The sequence below is a fragment of the Belonocnema kinseyi genome, chromosome 2 (genome assembly GCF_010883055.1).
Source record: "Belonocnema kinseyi isolate 2016_QV_RU_SX_M_011 chromosome 2, B_treatae_v1, whole genome shotgun sequence".
NCBI classification, from domain to species: domain Eukaryota; kingdom Metazoa; phylum Arthropoda; class Insecta; order Hymenoptera; family Cynipidae; genus Belonocnema; species Belonocnema kinseyi.
In genome coordinates, this window is record NC_046658.1 from 6528802 (window position 1) to 6547986 (window position 19185).

The 19185-nt window shown below is 34.1% G+C and overlaps 1 protein-coding gene across 3 annotated transcripts in view; it reads left to right on the forward strand.

The window, feature by feature from the left end:
• The first annotated feature begins 2296 nt into the window (after positions 1-2296).
• LOC117168235 (tumor protein p53-inducible nuclear protein 2) overlaps positions 2297-19185 on the forward strand; it is a 131633-nt gene continuing 114744 nt past the window's right edge. Inside the window, exon 1 of one of the 3 annotated variants that reach the window (XM_033353721.1) lies at positions 2297-2370. The gene's annotated coding sequence lies outside the window, so the exon portion shown is untranslated. Of the gene's footprint in view, positions 2371-2427; positions 2864-2999; positions 3047-19185 lie in introns of those variants that run through there. The other 2 variants (XM_033353720.1, XM_033353723.1) reach the window with 2 other exon arrangements.

The following is a 19185-nucleotide window of genomic DNA, read 5'->3' on the forward strand; positions in this document are numbered from 1 at the left end:
TACCCGGAATATTCTGTTAAACTGATCGTCCTTATCATCGGCGCTCTTGGAGGTGCCAAGCTTTCACTTGCTAATAGCCTAAGAAGCATCCCTGCGTGTCAAGAATATGCTAGAACACTTGCGGGAAAATGCAGAAGGCGATTGTCCTTGGGTCGCTCCGTGTTCTTAGGGTCCACGAGGCTTTTGCTGGATCGTCGTATTAATTCCTTTACAGACTGTAACCACCTATCTCACCTATCTCACGTATCTAGGACCTAATATCTTTTATATTACCCAATATTATACTGTCTGATTATTCAATCTGCATATTTTATATCATTTAATGATTGCAATTAAATCTGCATTGCCTACCCATACTTTTCAGGTCACATTTTTTCAACTTATTTCTGTGCAAGAAAAACATAAATAAATAAGCACGTAGATAACAAACTCAATTGACAATATTTACAGGAATATAACCTCAGTTTTTAGTTGTCATTCAACACGACATTCACACTAAAATTTCTTGTGGGAAAAAAGGAAATAGAAAATCACAGTGCGCATGTCCCCTTCCTGGGAGCATTGGGTTTAAACGCCTATGTCTGGCAATAAATGTACAGTTACCGCAGTCAAAACTCGAGATGCTTTGTACAGCATGATCCATCTCCTTATTATTACTCCGTGACACACTTCTTCGCTATGCGACGCCTGCGCACATAAAAAAAGTCGGGGCTTGTTAGCACTACTGTATTCAATGGTATAGTCCGGAAGCGGGCAATGCTGCCGTATGCAATAATATGTCCAAGGATAAAAAGGTGTTATTCTAATGTATTTTGAGCCGCTGAATCCGAATATACCCGGCTTTTTTTCGCAAAAGTCGTACGTTTTGTTTAAATCGCAAGTGTTTAAACAAATTATGAAAAATTGACTTTTTCGATCTGGAAAATTCTTTCTAGAAAATATGGCCCATTTTAAGACGAATACGTCTCTAGCAATTTTTTCGTAAAATGCATATTTTGAAAGATATAAATTTTTTAAGGTCCGAAATTTGACGTTTTTCACTAACTTTGAACATTATCAACATTTTACCTATTCAATGTTTTTGAACATTGAAAAAACGTACTCATTGTTTAAAAGTTACTTTATAACCTGATGAAATTCAACATTAGTGCAGTCCCGGCGGAGACATGATTTTCGCGACTAACTGTCAGCAGTTTTCTGACTTGTTAGTTCCAAAGAAAGTGCACATACAATTGCCACCGATTGACGCATTTGTACCCAGTTGCCAATGTGTCGCCTGCTGCAATGAAGTACTGTCATTTTGTTCTTGCCAAATTAAAAACAGTAGAAATAAACATAATTCAAGTGGGTTGCAGGACAACAGAATGTGCACGGAGACATAAATTCAACTCTATATGGGATATAAAGTTTTAATGTATATAAGAACATTTGATATATATTTTTAATTATTTCTCAAGAAATTTACTATTTGTAATATTTACAATTTTATTGTGGATGTTATTAGATTAACAAAGTATTTTGAGAAATATTTTCAAAATCATTATAGCTCCAAGCCACGAGTTATTTCAATTTGCAGTATATTCAATAACGTACGCAAGAAACTTATCGATAAGTAAAAAGAGAATGTAAATATCAATAATAACTTATTTTTAAACTGATATTTATTTCGAATTCAAACCCATTCCCGAAATATCAACTGCGCGAGGCCCAGCACATGTGACTACAACGCGTGCGGCGCGCAAGTGCAGTAGGCCCGTCGGAAAAGTGCTGACTGTTAGTCGCGAAAATTATATCTCCGCCGGGTCTGCGCTAATTTAGAATTCCATCAGGTTATAAAGTATCATTTAAAAAATGAGTACGTATTTTAAATTTTCAAAAATATTCAATAGGTAAAATGCTGTTAACGTTCAAAGTTAGTGAAAAACATTAAATTTCGGACTTTAAGAAATTTATATCTTTTAAAATATGCATTTTATCAAAAAGTTTATGGAGATCTTGTCGTTTACAAATAGGCTATACTTCTTAGGAAAAAATTGTCCAGCTCGAAAAAGTCCATTTTTCATAATTTGTTTAAACAATTGCGATTTAAACAAAATGTACGACTTTTTCGAAAAAAAACCGGGTATATTCGGATTCAGCGGCTCAAAATACATTAGAACAACACCTTTTTATGCTTGGACATTATTGCATAAGGCAGCATTGCCCGCTTCCGTACTAGTAACCAAGATGGCCGTGGAAGTGGTATGCGCGAGTTGGACGAAAATGGAACGTTTTTTGGCTAGACCATGAGTGGGTTTGATCTTGGATTATGCCCCTGTCTTTGTCAGTCAGTCAGTCCGTGTTGCGAGCTGTCAAGAGCAACCAATTTAGGCGAGTGTTCCTTTTTTATTAATAACAATATATTTGATTTCTTTTTTTCAGTGTGCCACTATTCAATCTTTTTTTTATGCTTCATAGAAGCTCAGTCTTAAAAATTAATCTGTGGCTCCTGTTTAACGTTACAAGAATGCATTAAACACGAAAATTGATTAAACAGTTTTCGACTCAAACGTCATCGCAGCAGCAGAAACGGGCAATGCTAGATATTAATAATAGTGCTAATACACTGCGGTCGTTCTTCGTTTTTTTTGGCACAAGCTTGAATTAGTGAATTAGGTCGGAGTCAGTAAGATGGACTGCTTTTTGTCAGTGATATCTATAAGATTACTCACAATACCATCAAATCTATCTTCAGATGAACTGTCTTTTATATTTTAGTTACAACCCTGCTTCGCGCGTGTTTGCAGGGATTCTGGCTAACGTGCATATGTGTAAGCCAAAGTCACAGTGGTAAACTGTCAGGTGACGGTTCGGAGTGACGAGTGTGAGTTCCTATTTACTATTCGGCTAACGCTATATGTATACAAAGGTAGAAATGCGGTTTTATAATGAGCACTGTAGCTCTAATTTCAGTCTTATTAAGCAAAAACATTTCGGACTTCGAACATTTATTTCTAAAAGACTCTTGTACACCTCTGTTGGAAAAACTCACATCTCACTCTAACATGTGAATATATCCTAAGTTTTTCTCATTCTAGAAATGTTCTGAGGAAAATATCGGGAACGTTTCTAAAATGAGTTAAACTTCTGCAATTGTTATTGACTTTTTGTTTGTTAGAAATTTTGTTAATGCTTCAAATACAGGTGCAATTGCAGAATAGGGGCGTCACCTGTTTTTTGGCTGGAAAAACTGGTTTTTTGGCGACAAACTATTAGAATTTTTAGTTGAACGATATATGAAGGGATTTGACCAGGCAGAAGTTTAAAATTATTGTTACTTTTGTTACTACGATGTCTTAAATATGTGTATGTCACGATATTGGAATAAACATATTTAACTCACCGTATAGTTGCTTTTAAACATCCAAACTGCGAGAAACACTGCTTTGAAAGGTCACAAAAATAACTTTGTCAAAGCCCTACCCTTTTCCATCGTTTCATGAGGGTGGGAAGGCACCCCTATGATCAGTTAAAAAATGTTGGTCAAATCCCCACCCATTTACAACTTCTCGTTAAATATTATTATTCTGATATATCGCGATAGACACATATTTGAGACATCATAGTAACAAAAGTAACAATAATTTTGAACTTTTGCCTCATCAAATCGCTTCATTAATCGTTTAATTAAAGATTCTAATAGTTTGTTGCACCAAATTAGATTTCTAAATTACCTCCTTTCCGACTCATTAAAGAGAAATATATAAGAAAGGAAAATAAGGCTCTGAGAGAAAGAAGGTAGTTTGGATATTTAACCTAGTTTATGAATTTTTTTCTACTCCAATTTTGGTGCGTAAAATGGTTTCTGAGAAAAATTAATTCCAATCTGTACGCTTGCATACGAATACTATTGATAGTTCTATTAATTGAGGTATAAATATTTAGGCTGCGTCTAGTCGTCTCGAATTTCGGGATAAATAGCATTTTTTTCATCTTGGGCTACTCATTCCGAATTTCAGGCGACTAGCCTATTTTTAACATTTGGTTAGTCGTCCCGAAAAGGATGTATTTTATGAAATTTATCCTTTTAACTAAACAAAAATTATCAGAAATATTAGTCATCCCGAAATTCGGGATAATTAGCCTATTTTCGCCATTCAGCCAATCGCTCTGAAAAAATGCTAATAGAACAATTATAGTTAATAAAATATAGTCTTTTTCAGTCCTTGAGTCTCGCACTATTTTTTAGCCTTATCATCTTAAAACTTTTATTTCAATATGATAGAAAACACTAATTCCTGTTAATCAATTTATACAGTACTAATCATGGAATAATGTTTGCTCCTGTCGCCACCTGTCACTTCATTTTTAGATTCGAGTTTTATCAGCTATCCTACCTTTACCAACATCAAGATAATTAAGTTGTGTTCAGCGGAATCTGTTAAGAACATGCTTACTACCAAGTCATTTCAAATTTTATTATTTAAATTTCGAAATATTCGAAGCATTGAAAAGGAGTATGTGTGTAACTTATATAATTACTTTGACTAAGTTGGAAAAGGGGTAGGGTGCGACTTTAAATCATTTCTGTGATCAATCACAGAGGTGCCCCCCCCCCCACGAGGTGGGGCGGGGGTGCCTTCCCGCCCTCCACGAAGCATTGGAAAAGGGGCAGGGGTGTGATCTTACATTAATTCTGTGACCAGCCACAGGGGCGGCTTCGCGCCCCCCATGGGGCGTTGGAAAGGGGGTAGGGGATGTGACCTCAAATTATTTCTCAGATTAGACACAAGGCCTCCTTTCTCCTGATGAGATATTGGAAAGGTTTCTGGGTGTAACTTGAATTATTTCTGGTAGCAAGTCCTATTTGAAAATTTCTAAACTTTTTACCAAGATATTCCTTATTTTCACAAAAAACCTGAAGACTTTTGGTGTATTTGTATTTGTAACTGAAATAAATAAAAATATAAAATTTGCATAGTTTTATGAAGCTTCAAATGATAAAAGTAAGATCCAATCCAAGTGCGCGGAATTCATAGGGAGGTTTCGAACGAACTTGAGACTATGCTGATACAGAGCAAATACATAAACGTCGTGGCTAGCCTGCTAGCGCCGGATTTTTTTTCCTTTTCCATTTTTTAAAATCGTATACTGATGTACCTTAATACGCTGATTACAAACCTGGACATGAAAACATCTGCAAATATAATTTTCAGTGTTAAAACTTTGAAAAATGACGTTTTTATTTTTGAAGTTTATACACACTATCTGTACCGGCAAAAAGCATATTATAAGCATACGAAAGAGGTTTTTACGCATTTTAGGGTAAGGCCATGTAATTGAGGAGTTATTTTGATCGCTTTTGGCTTTTGACGCGTTTAACGAAACGTTCTATGTCTAAAATCACACATTATCGTCGATTTGCGACTCAAGAATTACTATTGGCGTTGCATGGGGGGTGGAAACGCCCCCCCCCCTGTGACTGGTCACAGAAACAATTTTGGTCGCACACCTAGCCCTTCTAATATCTCGTGGGAGTGGAAAGGCACCCCTGTGTCTAGTCACAGAAATAATGTAAGGTCGCACCCCTATCACTTTTTCTAACGCCACGTGGGGCGGTAAGGCACCCCTGTGACTGGTCACAGAAATAATGTAAGGTCGCACCCCTACCCTTTTTCCAACACCAAGTGGGGCGGGAGGACAACCCTGTGACTGGTCACAGAAATAATGTAAGGTCGCACCCCTAACCCTTTTCCAAATCCAGGTGGGGGCGGGAAGGCACTCCTGTGACTGGTCACAGAAATAATGTAAGGTCCCACCTCTACTCCTTTTCCAACACCACGTGGGAGCGGGATGGCACCCTAGTGATTGGTCACATGAATAATGTTGGCCCCCTAACTCTTGCCAACGTCTTGTGGCGAGGCTAGAATGCATTCCTGTGATTAGTCACAAATAATGTAATATATTTTATTGTACATAATTCTTGTAATTTAATCAAGTAATGGATCGTTTACCTAGGCTCTCGGCTTTAGAAATTATTTATTTTATAAGAATTTATTTTTACCGTTGCTGTAAGTTTTTTGTTGGCACATATTTTTTATACATAACCTTTTTTTATAACACTTTTTGGAGAGTTTGCATTCGGTGACACCTACCCCCATTCAAAACCTCACACTCATCCAGCTGTCCCACTCTTTTTTCATATCACTCTTAGAATATGAACAGAACCCTAATTCTTTTCGAGTATCGAGTATTTCTATTTTTCTTTTTACAAACATGATTTCTATCAGTTTTGCCTTGAAAATTATATTTTCAGGTATTTGCATCACTGTATACGTAATTCACTTTTACATCGTATTTTGCTCTTCGCGAAAATCAGCCGGCAACGAACAATCTTGCCGTCGCCGGCAATGCAGACTCCACCATATATAAGTTTATTTGGATGAGTTAAAGCTTAAAGGACTAGATTTTCTAAAACATAACCTAATTTTAATTTGTATTCGTATTCGTTTTTGCATTTTTTCTAGGGACAACTAGCAGTTTTGATAATCTTTGGTTAATTCAAAAGGAGTAAAATTAAAAAAAGACATTATTTTTGGAACGACGAGCCAAATAGTGAGGCTAGTCATCCCGAATTTCGGGACTATTCGAATGGTGAGGATAGGCTAGTCATCCCGAATTTCGGGACGACGAGACACTTCGAAATATGTAACCCAATATATGGGAAAATATTCCATTTTTGTTTAAATATTGCCTAAAGGATGAATTGAAATTAGCAATTTTAGAAATGTGTGATGTTTTGGATGATCTCTTTTCCTATTTAGAAAATGTAGTAATTTTAGTAGATTGTTTTAGAATTAACTACGAAAAAATTATTTATTTTGTTTCTCGATTTTCTATTAGTAAAGTTAACTTGGAAAATAAGAAATGTTTAAGTATTTTGATTGATTCCACTAGATTTTTTGTTCTGTAAAAAGGAATCGGTAAATTTTTATGAAACTAGGTATAAACAAACCGTCATTTATTGCAGCTGTCCCTTAAAGGCTGTTGGAACGGGGTGCACAAAAATGTTCAAATCTGTTGAACACTCAAAACCGACCAACTTAAATACACCTTTTTATTTAAGGAAAACACCAGGCAGCATGTCAGGCAATATTTAAATGTTTCGAGCAATGTTCACCAGAGGTAAAAAGACAAAGATATGGGAAGTTTCTTTCGCACTTACGAAACGGAAGTAAAAACTGTCCGAAAAATTGAAAGGTGTTCATGACGTCACGTTTTCTTCCGTTCTTAAATGAAGAATTCATATGGTGTAGCAACGACGTGAATTAAGCAGGAAGCCAACTAACAGCTGTTGGCGCTGATAGCGCAGTCGTATTTGATAGTACTACGAAACTACACTGTCGGTAAAAGTCGCATCTGTCATGGCGGCAATTTTAAACTAGAATGAAAAGTGCAACTTGTGTTTTTCTTTTTGCAATGGTTTATTGGCACGCCTTACTTGATTTCCGAATAGGAAAAGTATGGCAAGTGATAAAAGGATGCCGCTATGAACTCGCTGACAGTCATCTATAATAATTTTTCAATTAACAAAATTATTATTTATTGAATTATTTACATATTATCTTGTTGTGTTATAACATGCAAAACACACATAGGAATGGTACTATAGACGGTTTATCTGCTCATAATTGTTGTAATTTTGAAATAAAAATGAAAGAAAAGTAATTTTTCTCTAAATGCAAATACGTTTGACCAGATAACATTATTGAGTACCTTCTAATTCCTTCATAAAACTTTTAATTCAGTATCTCATTGTGTGTAGACAACAGTTTGTAAAAAGTAAGCGCGGTTAATGTAGATATTTGCTTATTTGTTGCCAATGTTTGCTGCAAAAAATGGTTACTAAATTCGAGTCTGCTGTGTAAATAATTTGTATTTTGATTAATTTATACATTGAATCTCTCTTGCATTATCTCGATATATAAGAATAATAAGTTTTGCGAATAAGGATGATGATTTTTAAATGTCTGCAAAGGTCTTAACATTTGTGAGGGTGTTTTAGATTCTGAGAATGCGGGTAATATTAGTATCCTATAAAGCGAGAATAGGTTGTACATTACTTAACATATTTATACGTAATGCGTCATTTCCATATGTGTTTTGAACATTACAGGACGTTACACTCAATATATATTTTTTTTTTAAATTGAAAAGTTGTTATCGATTATTATCAGCGAGTTCACAGCGGCATATTTCTATCACTTGTGACGCTTTTCCTATTCTGAGACAAAGTAAGATATGTCAATCAGGGATTCGAACGAAATTAAGGGGCATTTTTAGATGTTTCTCAATTATTTCGATGAATTGAAAAGAATTTGGCTAAAAACTAAGCTTAGTCTAAAAAATTATTTAAAAAATAAGGAGCCTACAAAGGTGCAATGTCAAAATTATGTGTTAATCGTATTTTATGTAAAAAGCAACGTAACGAAACTATCGTTACGTTCCTTTTTGTTTCTTTCCACATCAAACTTTGACGAAACATAAATTTGAGAATATGCCTGCGTAGCTGCATTATTTTTTTTAGTGAATTTTCATACTTAGCGTTATATTTAGGTCAATTATACGGAATTTCAAGAAATAATTGGAAAATATCTGAAAATTTCCCTTAATTTCGTTCGAATCCCTGATGTCAATAAACAATTACAAAGGGAAAAACACAAGTTGCGTTTTTTATTCTACTTTAAAATTCCCGCCAAATAGATGCGACTTTTACCGAGAGCGCATTTTCGTAGTAGATTAAGTAAAGCTGACATTCAGCGACATCATGGAGGTGCTTATGCGACACACGCCATGTGAGGCACGCGCGTGCGCGGAAACTCTAGGATCTACTTGAACATGTGATGTAAATTTTGAACCGTTATAAATATAACCTATTAATGCCGTTGTACAATTGCAAACTGTTTGTGTTTAGTGGAAAAAAAATGGTTGTGCAAAGTGTCAGTGCTAAAAACCTATATAATAAGTGATACAATAATGTCACGTTGTTTTTGTAAGGGCTGTGAGTCGGGTAGTAGGGCACAGAAAGAGAGGTATTAGACGCAAAATCCTCAATATCTATACTTGCGTTCTATTGTTTTTATATTCCTCCTCTTGTTTTAATGGCATTATTCATATAATTGTATAAATTATACAAGAATTATTACTGCGTTCGTGACATCAACTGACGCTTGAGATAACTAAATTTAACCTATAAATACACTCGATGTTCCATATCAGCCGACAATTTCTAATTTTATATTTTCACTGAAGGGAAACTCTAATATGGGAAGGCATAATACTCTGAGGACAGGCGATCGCGAACTAGCGCCAGTCGAAATACATGGCTTGCGGTCTCCTTGCAGTACTTCGTGATTCTCACAAAACTAGAACCTCGCACAGCGACGCGTTGCAATGTTGCAAAAGGTACTGGGCTAGTTCTGCACAGTCCCATGTGCGCAGAAAATGGCGGCGTAAAGCGAGAGTGAAAGAGACGGGCAGATCTATTTATCTCTTTCACTCTCATGATTACAAAAAATATAGATTCTCTATCTCTTTAACATCTATGATATTCTGCTTTGTGATTCGGTTGAGCTACACCTACAGGACGACACCCTTATTGAAAAGGCAATTTATAGCTTTTATAAGCATTAACTAATAAATTTTCTTAATTTTTTAAATTAAACAATTTGTGCCCCCACTGGGTACTCATGTTGCGCGCATGCACGCGACACAAAATTTTATCACAGGGTGATTTTAAACATGCCCGCATTGTGACACCTTGTACACGCACTTCAGTTGCAATCACAAAATGTAGGCGAACATGGTGAATTTTGGCATGCAGTCATGCGCGCATCGACTTGCGCGTAACAGGCGCGAACGAAAGGTATATTAAGTTAGCACAGCACTATGAAGGTATAGAGATGTAACCTATTTCATAATTTAGGGGTAATTTGGGCCCGTGGTCCTAAATTTTGGATATAACTTCAGGCTCATTTAAGGCTACTGAAAAATCATCGACCGAAGGTCGCGTGATATTTCCTTTGCCCTTTTTTTCTATATGGTGTTGTGCCATCTTAACGTTATAAAAAATACATGAAGAAAACAATTAAAACCCTTTTTACTCCTCGCATAATTTAGGGCTCATTTGAGGCTAATTTGGGCCCGTGGTCCTAAATTTTGGGCTCTTTTATTTTTTTTAAAAAACAGTGTTTGCGCTAGCTTAACGTTAAGCTGGCAGAACATTGCTGTAAAACGTGCTAAAAATGATTTCACGGAAAATTTACTTTATACAATAATTTAGGGCTCATTTAGTGCTCTGGAAATATGACAATGGAAAATTAAAAAAAATTGTTTAAACAATTCTAGTAAAAATGATGTAAACAATTTTCTTCCTTTACCCTATGTTAAAGCTCACTTGGGGCTCCATAAATATGGTATTTGAATTTTACAATAAATTGTTTAAACAATTATTTTTATTTTTCATTATCAAGTTCCCAGAGCCCTAAATGAGCCCTAAACTATTCTATAAGGTGAATTTTTTGTAAAATGATTTTGATAACGTTTCACAGCAATCTTGAACCAACTTATTATTAAGCTATTGCAAACACTACTTTTTACAAAAAATACGAGAGCCCAAAATTTAGGACCACGGGCCCAAATTAGTTCTCAATGAGCCCTAAATTATGCGAGGAGTAAAAATGGGTTTAATTCTTTTCTTCATGTATTTTTTATAACGTTAAGGTGGCACAACACCATGTATAACCAAAAAAAAGGGTAAAGGAAATATCACGCGACCTTGGGTTGACTTTTCAGTAGCCTTAAATAACCCTGAAATTATGCAGGACAAAAGAAAATATTTTGTTTTGGCAAATTTGTTTAAACAAAAATTGTTTAAACATTTTAAAGAAATTTTTTAATTAATATATTCCTAGAGCCTTTAATGAGCCCTAAACTATTCTATAAGTTGAATTTTCCGTGAAATCATTTTTAGCACGTTTTACAGCAATATTCGGCCAGCTTAACGTTAAGCTAGCGCAAACACTATTTAAAAAAAAAATAAATAAAAGAGCCCAAAATTTAGGACCACGGGCCCAAATTAGCCTCAAATGAGCCCTAAATTATGCGAGGAGTAAAAATGGGTTTAATTGTTTTCTTCATGTATTTTTTATAACGTTGTTGTGGCACAACACCATATATAAAAAAAAGGCAAAGGAAATATCTCGCGACCTTCGGTCGATGATTTTTCAGTAGCTTTAAAACAGCCTGAAGTTATGCAAGAGAAAAGAAAATATTTTGTTTTGGCAAATTTGTTTAAACAAAAATTGTTTAAACATTAAATCCTAGAGCCCTTAATGAGCCCTAAACTATTCTAAAAGGTGAATTTTTTGTAAAATCATTTTTATAACGTTTCACAGCAATCTTGAACCAACTTATTGTTAAGTTATTGCAAACACTATTTTTTACAAAAAGTATGCGAGCCCAAAATTTAGGACTACGGGCCTAAATTAGTCCTCAATGAGCCCTAAATTATGCGAGGAGTAAAAATGGGTTTGTTTTCTTCATGTATTTTTTATAACGTTAAGATGGCACAACACCATATATAAAAAAAAGGGCAAACGAAATATCGCGCGACCTTCGGTCGATGATTTTTCAGGAGCCTTAAATGAGTCTGAAATTATGCAGGAAATAAAAAATTTTGTTGCAAATTTGTTTAAAAAATAATTGTTTAAACAATTTATGGTAAAATTCAAATACCATATTTATGGATTCCCAAGTGAGACTTAACATGGGGTAAAGGAAGAAAATTGTTTACTTCATTTTTACTAGAATTGTTGAAACAAAAATTGTTTAAACAATTTTTTAAATTTTCCATTATCATGTTCCCAGAGCCCTAAATGAGCCCTAAATTATTGTATAAGGTGGATTTTGCGTGAAATAATTTTTAGCACGTTTTACAGCAATGTTCGGCCAGCTTAACGTTAAGCTAGCGCAAACACTATTTTTTTAAAAATAAAAAAGCCCAAAATTTAGGACCACGGGCCCAAATTAGCCCCAAATGAACCCTAAATTATGAAGTAGGTTACATCTCTATACCTTCAAACATACTTCAACAAAAATTATATTATTTGAAAGTAAGCTTGAGAAAACAGTATGCAACATTGCCATAGGCGTATAAGAGGTCAGTAATGAGAGAATCTTCAAAGAATGTGGTATTGTTAAGACTTGGAAAAACTATTCGACCTAGAATCTATAATAATGTTTTTTTTTTACAGTAATGTGTGTCTGAATTATTCTTTTATGTAAAGTATATTATTATAAAGGTTCAAGACTATTTTGGGCAGGTTTAAAGAGGCCAAATTGTTCAGCAAAAGTTTTAAAAGAATATGAAAAAGTTGTCTTTATATATTATAAAAAATATCGAGATAACGTTTTCTGTTTCTTTTATGCGGCTTTGAATCTTTTTAACGTGCATACAATTAAATACTTTTTAAACAAAATGAGTTGCCCTTTGGCCCTCTTTCTCTTGGAGGCTTCGGCGTTGAAATTTCCCGTTCCGCCCATAGCTTTTTACATGTTCTCAGAGAACTTCTGAAGATAACAAATCTTAGAATTCTGGAATCGTCATGTCTTTTTTAAATTTGATAGGACACTGCCTCTTTGTTATGATTATAATTAATTATGATAAAACCTATCACATCAAATTCGTTACAATTCTAGAGACTTCGGCGTGGACACTAACGCAAAGGCGGCACATATAAGCATGGTTCTTTCAGGCAGTATCTACAATCTCTAATATATTAGTGTTGAAATTTAATTTGCATTAATCTGTTACATTAAACATATTTAAAAATGTATGGAGTTACACGTGAAAAAGCTTAAAATTTATTACTTTAGTACTAGAAAGTTTGAGAAAGCAGGCTACGAAATGTGCTGTATGCCCTTTAAAAAGTCAAAACTCCTCTAGGAACATCGAATTAACTTCGTAGGACACAGAAATTGAAATCTGTTCGGAAAATGCCTTTATATTATTTCCAATAAATATTGTATCATATATTTTAGGTTCTTTGCACTTTATAGTTTCTCTAAGCGAATGAAAATAAAATAAAAATTAAGCTATATAGATAGAGGCACTGCTGTCGAATGCGCGGAAGCTGTTAAGAGTGAAAATTTGGCCAGTTATTAGTTTTTTCTATCAGTTTGTCAATTGAAACTATAAAACTCTTCGTGCCGTCACGCATGGAGAGACCCGGCCCCCAATATGTCAAGTTTTTTTTATTTAATTCTCCCAAAAATACCGTTTTTAAAATTTTTAATTTGACCCAAAAAAATTTTTTTAATTTTGACTTTAAAAAATCCGCATTAAAATTTAACATCTGTAATAGTCCTAAAATAGCCTCTCGGATATTCTGAAATTGGCATTTTGTAAAAGAATATCAACTTCTTTTAATCGCAGTCGGATATAAGCTAAAAAAGCTAGTCGAAAGTCAAGATTTCACCAGATAGTAAAACAATTCATGTAAGGGGGTTGACGAGGTCACTGATTGCGAATTTGACATCAAGAGTTACAAAATTAAAATAACGTGCCATATATGGCCACCAAAAGTATGTGAACTTTAGTGAAACGGAATTGTTGAATAACACAGAAAGTTGTTCAGTATTGAAGATTTCTACTTACTAGTTCATAAGCTTTACAGTTTAAATATTAGTTTTCGAAAGTGTATTAGGTATATTGATAGACTAAAGCTGGTATGTCAAAAAAAAGTTTATTTAATAATGAATGACGTTTGAATAATAATTCTCAATTGTTATAGGGTGAGCAAATATAATAACGGAATGCTTCTAATTCCCAGGATATAACTTTTTCCCATTATTTGTTTATTGTGAATTCAATATATTTTTAAACTTACAGAATTTCCCACATCATTAAAAGTAGTGTTTCCAGATAGATAGAATTCCAAGTAGAATCACGCTAAATAAGCATACACACCCGCAAAATATGGAATAGTATATTATGCAGCAAAATTGGACTTAGTGTTGCGGGGGAGGGGGGGTCCTTGAACCGGAAATTTGTGGAAATTTATCAATAAGCTGTCATACATTACCGAAATTTATAAATAAAAGCAAACTAATTAAATACCGCGAATTACAGAAATTTGTGGTAATTTAAATTTCTGAATATTTTGGAAAATTTTGAATTCTCTAATTTTTTTTGTAATTTATGATAATTTATAGAAATGTATTGGTCATTTAGGATAGCTTTGTTTATTGACGTGTTCACATGATTTTTCAAAAAATTTCAAAATTTATGGAAATTTGTCGGTCACATATGATAAAATTCGGTACACGGATAAAAATCTAGGCAGAGGGGGGTTCCAAATATTGTGGACTCAATGTCGTCCGCGTGGGCTGGATTTCTGTCGGTTCGAGAGTGGAGCTACGGTAGTTCAATTCTTCGGGATTGAGTATTTACCCTTGAGGCGTCATTTGAAAATATCCGAACACCTGAGGGCTAACAAAGCTTTGCACACATTGCGTAACGTGTATTATTTTAGTTAAAGAATTGTGTTTATTGGCAAATTAAAAATGTGTAATGAATACTGTTTGTTGGAAAAGTAGAGTGCAACAAGGTAGATGACAACTTTCTAGTGCGTGTTGAGGTTATTATTAGTACCCTCATTTTTCATTACCTGCATGGATTCATTTATATTGGAATATATGTAGTTTTGTAATGTGTCATTAAATTTTGTATTTATTTAATAATAGCGCTTGCTTGAAAAGTAACATAAAATTTTGAACATATTGACGGATGCTTTAAATTTGAGGTTATGAAATGTGCATTGAAATTAAAAAATCCCCTTGATTTTTTCTAATGAATGTAGGTGATATTTACAACATTAAAAATAGATGAATTAATATAGGTTAAAAATTCTCAAAGAATGAATGAAAAAAAATTGAGAGCGCGGATTTTGTTAGATCCAAATGGATCTATTTTAAGTTCTCATTGCACTTGTGTGGCTGGTCTTGGGGAAGTTTGCAGCCATGCAGCAGCTATCGTTTTCTACCTTCGTCAGCTGGGCGTCCTAATAAATGATAAAAAAGAACTTGTGAGAAAAGATTGATTCATTGTAACCCACTGATAGAATGCGGTACATGTTGTTAAAGCGAATTGTAACGGGAAGGTTGTTGCTCAGGAAACAAAAATCCATTCGTCATCACTGAAAGTGAAAAATTAATAAGTTACAACCTGTAGGTTATATGAAACTTCACATTTACTTTATATCAATCTCAAATTCACCAAAACTATTATTTTAATTTTATTTGATAAAAATTACCTTTAACAAAACACGCTGGTATTAAAATTCGAAATATTTAAATTTTTCTGATGAAATGAATATGAACAGATTGCGGAGTTACTTTCTAACACACGTGGACTCCCTGCAGCCATTAGCATGTGCACTGAATAAATTGAATGTCACTGACGCTTAATTCAGTGTAAATATTATAATTCCTGCATAGGATAATCTATTGAAACCATTGTAAAAAGTGAATTACAACTAAATAATCGTTAAATTTAGAAAAAAATTCTCGCCTCAATTATAATATATAACAATATTATTTAATTTAAATTTCTTTAATTTTTGTTTAATCAGCATTGTCCTATTCAAATTTATTACTTAGTCCGGTATATTAAGGTATATCCGGTATATTAGTGACGGTATATTCAGGTGGAAATGACACCGTCTTGGCATGCAAAAATGAAACCCTCCGTACCAGACTTCAATCCGGGCAATTAAAGGAAAGCAATTTAAAATGCTTTAAATTTGAGGTTAGGAAATGTGCATTGAAATAAAAAAATCTCCTTGATTTTTTGTAATAAATGTAGGTGATGTTTACAACATTAAAAATAGATGAATTATTATAGGTTAAAAATTCTCAAAGAATGAATGAAAAAAAATGGAGAGCAATTTAAAAGCAATTTAAAGCAAATTTAGCAAGTTAATTTAAGCAAGTAATTTAAAAGAAAAAAAATATACGGCGAGTGTGACCCCCGAACGGGGTTACATGGCACGGCTGCATGCTCTGTGGTGCGAGAAACACCCGGAGCTATCGCACTTTTCGCAGCAACGTCTGCGAAACCATGCTGAACTACTCCGTAAAAGGGGCTATGTAAGCGGAACGCCTACTCTACCACAGCTAGAAGAAGCTGGCAACAGAGAAAGAGAGGCGACACTAAGACCAACCGCGAGCAGGCATCCAATAGATGAAGAGCGATGCTTTACGTCCCAGAGAAAAATCAACACCAAGGTTTCTCTCAAGGCTAAAAATCTGGCTGAAATGGATGACGAGCTTCGTGGACATTTTTCCGGAGAATCCGACCTCTGGGTTATCAATTATTGTGTGTATAATACAGCGAAAGCTTTGGCCGATACGAACCCAACGGTTGATCATAAAACCAAAAGACGAATGCATCAACTTGCCATAAAGATACGCTGGGCAAGACTGTACACGTTCCGCGTTCAGTGTGTGATTGACTACATCACATCTCCCTTATAAGGTCTCGATACCTCTCTTTCTTTTCATTCTCCTTGGCTATGATGTTTTTGTCAGCTGGTACCGAAAATTCGATAACGAACATGGTTCGCTTCTCGAAGTCAAGATATATATACATATATAAAGTAACTTATGAAGACTGAAAGCTTTAGAAAAGGGGTTGCACTCTTTTTTTTTGAGTGCACTGAATCTGAATAAAGTGTTTGATATACTTCATAAAGTCACCGTTCATCCCTAATCTAAAAAAATATCTTAAGAACAGTGCAATAATCAATTTTTGGGGTTGAGGCATAAGCTTTCATTCATTTTTTTCTGATGTATCGTTCTCTTTTATTCTCAAAAGATCTATGAAGCGGCTTTCTCTGATGTTTTATATCCTTTTCAACATGCTCTCTTCAGATTCGACACACCATATTTTACTAAATTTTTTCACTATATCCGCTATTTTTATGGTAGTCCCTTCTCTTGTGATTTCCCAGCAAATTGTCTGCAACTTGATATTAAAACTAATCCATGCTGCCTTCTACTTTGAATTTATTGACGTAATGAGATTTTAATCATTCAGCATTTTCAAAATTTGTGTTTTATCGAAAATACACTAATTTCCTTGTTTTCTTTGAATTCGTGAAAATCTTCTAATTCTCAGAATTCATGGAATATTCCAAATTCTTGAAATTTTTTGAATTCTACCTCCTAATAACCTTAAATATTCTGAATTCTCTGAATTCCTTGAATTTGACTAAATAATCTCAAATTCTCTAATTTCACTGTAATCATTGAATATCCTGAATTCCTTGAGTATTCTAGATTCTTGAAATTCTTTGAATTCTTAAAATCCCCTGAATTCCTTCAAATCTTCTGAGTTCATAGAATTTCTTGGATTCATTTATTTCCTATGAATTCTGTAAATTATTTTGAAGTCCTTGGGATTCAGGGAGTTCTAAGAATTTATGAATTTCTGTGAATTTAAGCAATTCAGATAATACAGGTCATTTAGATGAATTCAGATATATCTAGGAATTGCGAGGTATTCAGTTGATTTCATAGAGGTTAAAAGAATTCAAAAAGTTTCGAAAGAGTTAAATAGCATTTCAAGCAATTCAAAAGAATGAAAAATGATAAAAAACTGAATATTTCTGAGGTAGCTTTTTTAATTTTACTTGACCCTTTCCATATTAATCAGTAGAAAAATAAAAACATTTTGCTTGGACAATAAAACCATGAGCTGTACCTCGCGTATAATAATGTTAGCCAATAATAATATTTAAATGAAGGAGGAGTACTCACATCGTCACGGTCTGCTACGTGGGAGGGGAGAGAGGGTAAATTTGGATTATTTTTAGGGTCACGAGATTTGTTGACGGTCCCATTGGGATGAAAAATGCGTCGACTGGAAAATTTCTGAATTATAAAATTTCCGATTATGAACTAGTATAAAATTTTTGTAAAATAAATCTTTCCCTAAAAAATAGGTGTATCACGAAAATCTTGAAAACATTTAAACTTTTCCTCAATGTCGATTGGGTAATTTGGAAAACTCGAAGGAAAGAATGTTGTCAAATTCATACACTGAAGATGTTTTCCATATTTTCGGAGCTAACTATCTCTTGAAGAAATCAAAATTGCTTAAAATCACTTGTTGCTTTGAAGTTCTTCGTTATTTAATAGCGCTCAAACTTGATGTACTTGGTTAATTTTATTTTATTTATGAAGAATTTAATTGATTTCAAACCTACTGAATCAACTGTTTAATTAATGTTTTATGTAAATTAAGTTACTTGCCACAAACTAAAATTTCTAAACGCTTGTTATTTTGATATTTTTTTAGTATAATAGAAATATCAAGTAATCAGATTTTAGTGATGTTATCCGAGACGAGAAATACCGACGCTGGCTCCATTTCGCTTCTTTCATTCCTCGTTTTCGTCTCGTTTTCCCAGGTCTATTCCTCGGTTTTTCTCGTCACATTCTCCCTCGCACCGTTTCGTCCTTCCTCGTTCTCGCCTCGGGTTTTCTAAAGTACGCGACAAGTGTACGCTCTTGTAGCGGGCAGGTCGCGAGAGCGTTCTATTGGCACCCTGACGTGCTAATGCTAATTGGCGTTCTTAAATGAGTAATTAAGAGTCTAAATACGATTACATATTATACTTTTTATCCATTAATAGTTAATTTGATATGAAACACGACTATGTTTCGAATCTGTCAAAGATTTACCTTCGCTGTAGTAGTATGCCATTTTGTTCTGGTGAAACATTTATTTTGCCAATTATAAGAATAGAATATATAAAAGAGAAAGCAAAAGTAGGGTATATTTCCAAGTCATTTGGAGTTTAAAAAATTTAAAACTAATTATATTTTTTATTTTTTAAAGTAGAATTTCAAAATTTTGTGGCGTTTTGTTTCTACGGTTGGTAAATAAAATATATTTGTCGGGACATTCATAAAATTGAATGTGCGTACCTAGTTGAATCACTTTGACTACTATATATTTTTTAAATTGTATGAAACTTGAATGTATAACGAGTATTAATTTAGGCAGTGATAAGACTCATAAACTCATGATCATCACACAGTCGATTTTATAATTCACCCTGGCGACATTCATGTATCTTT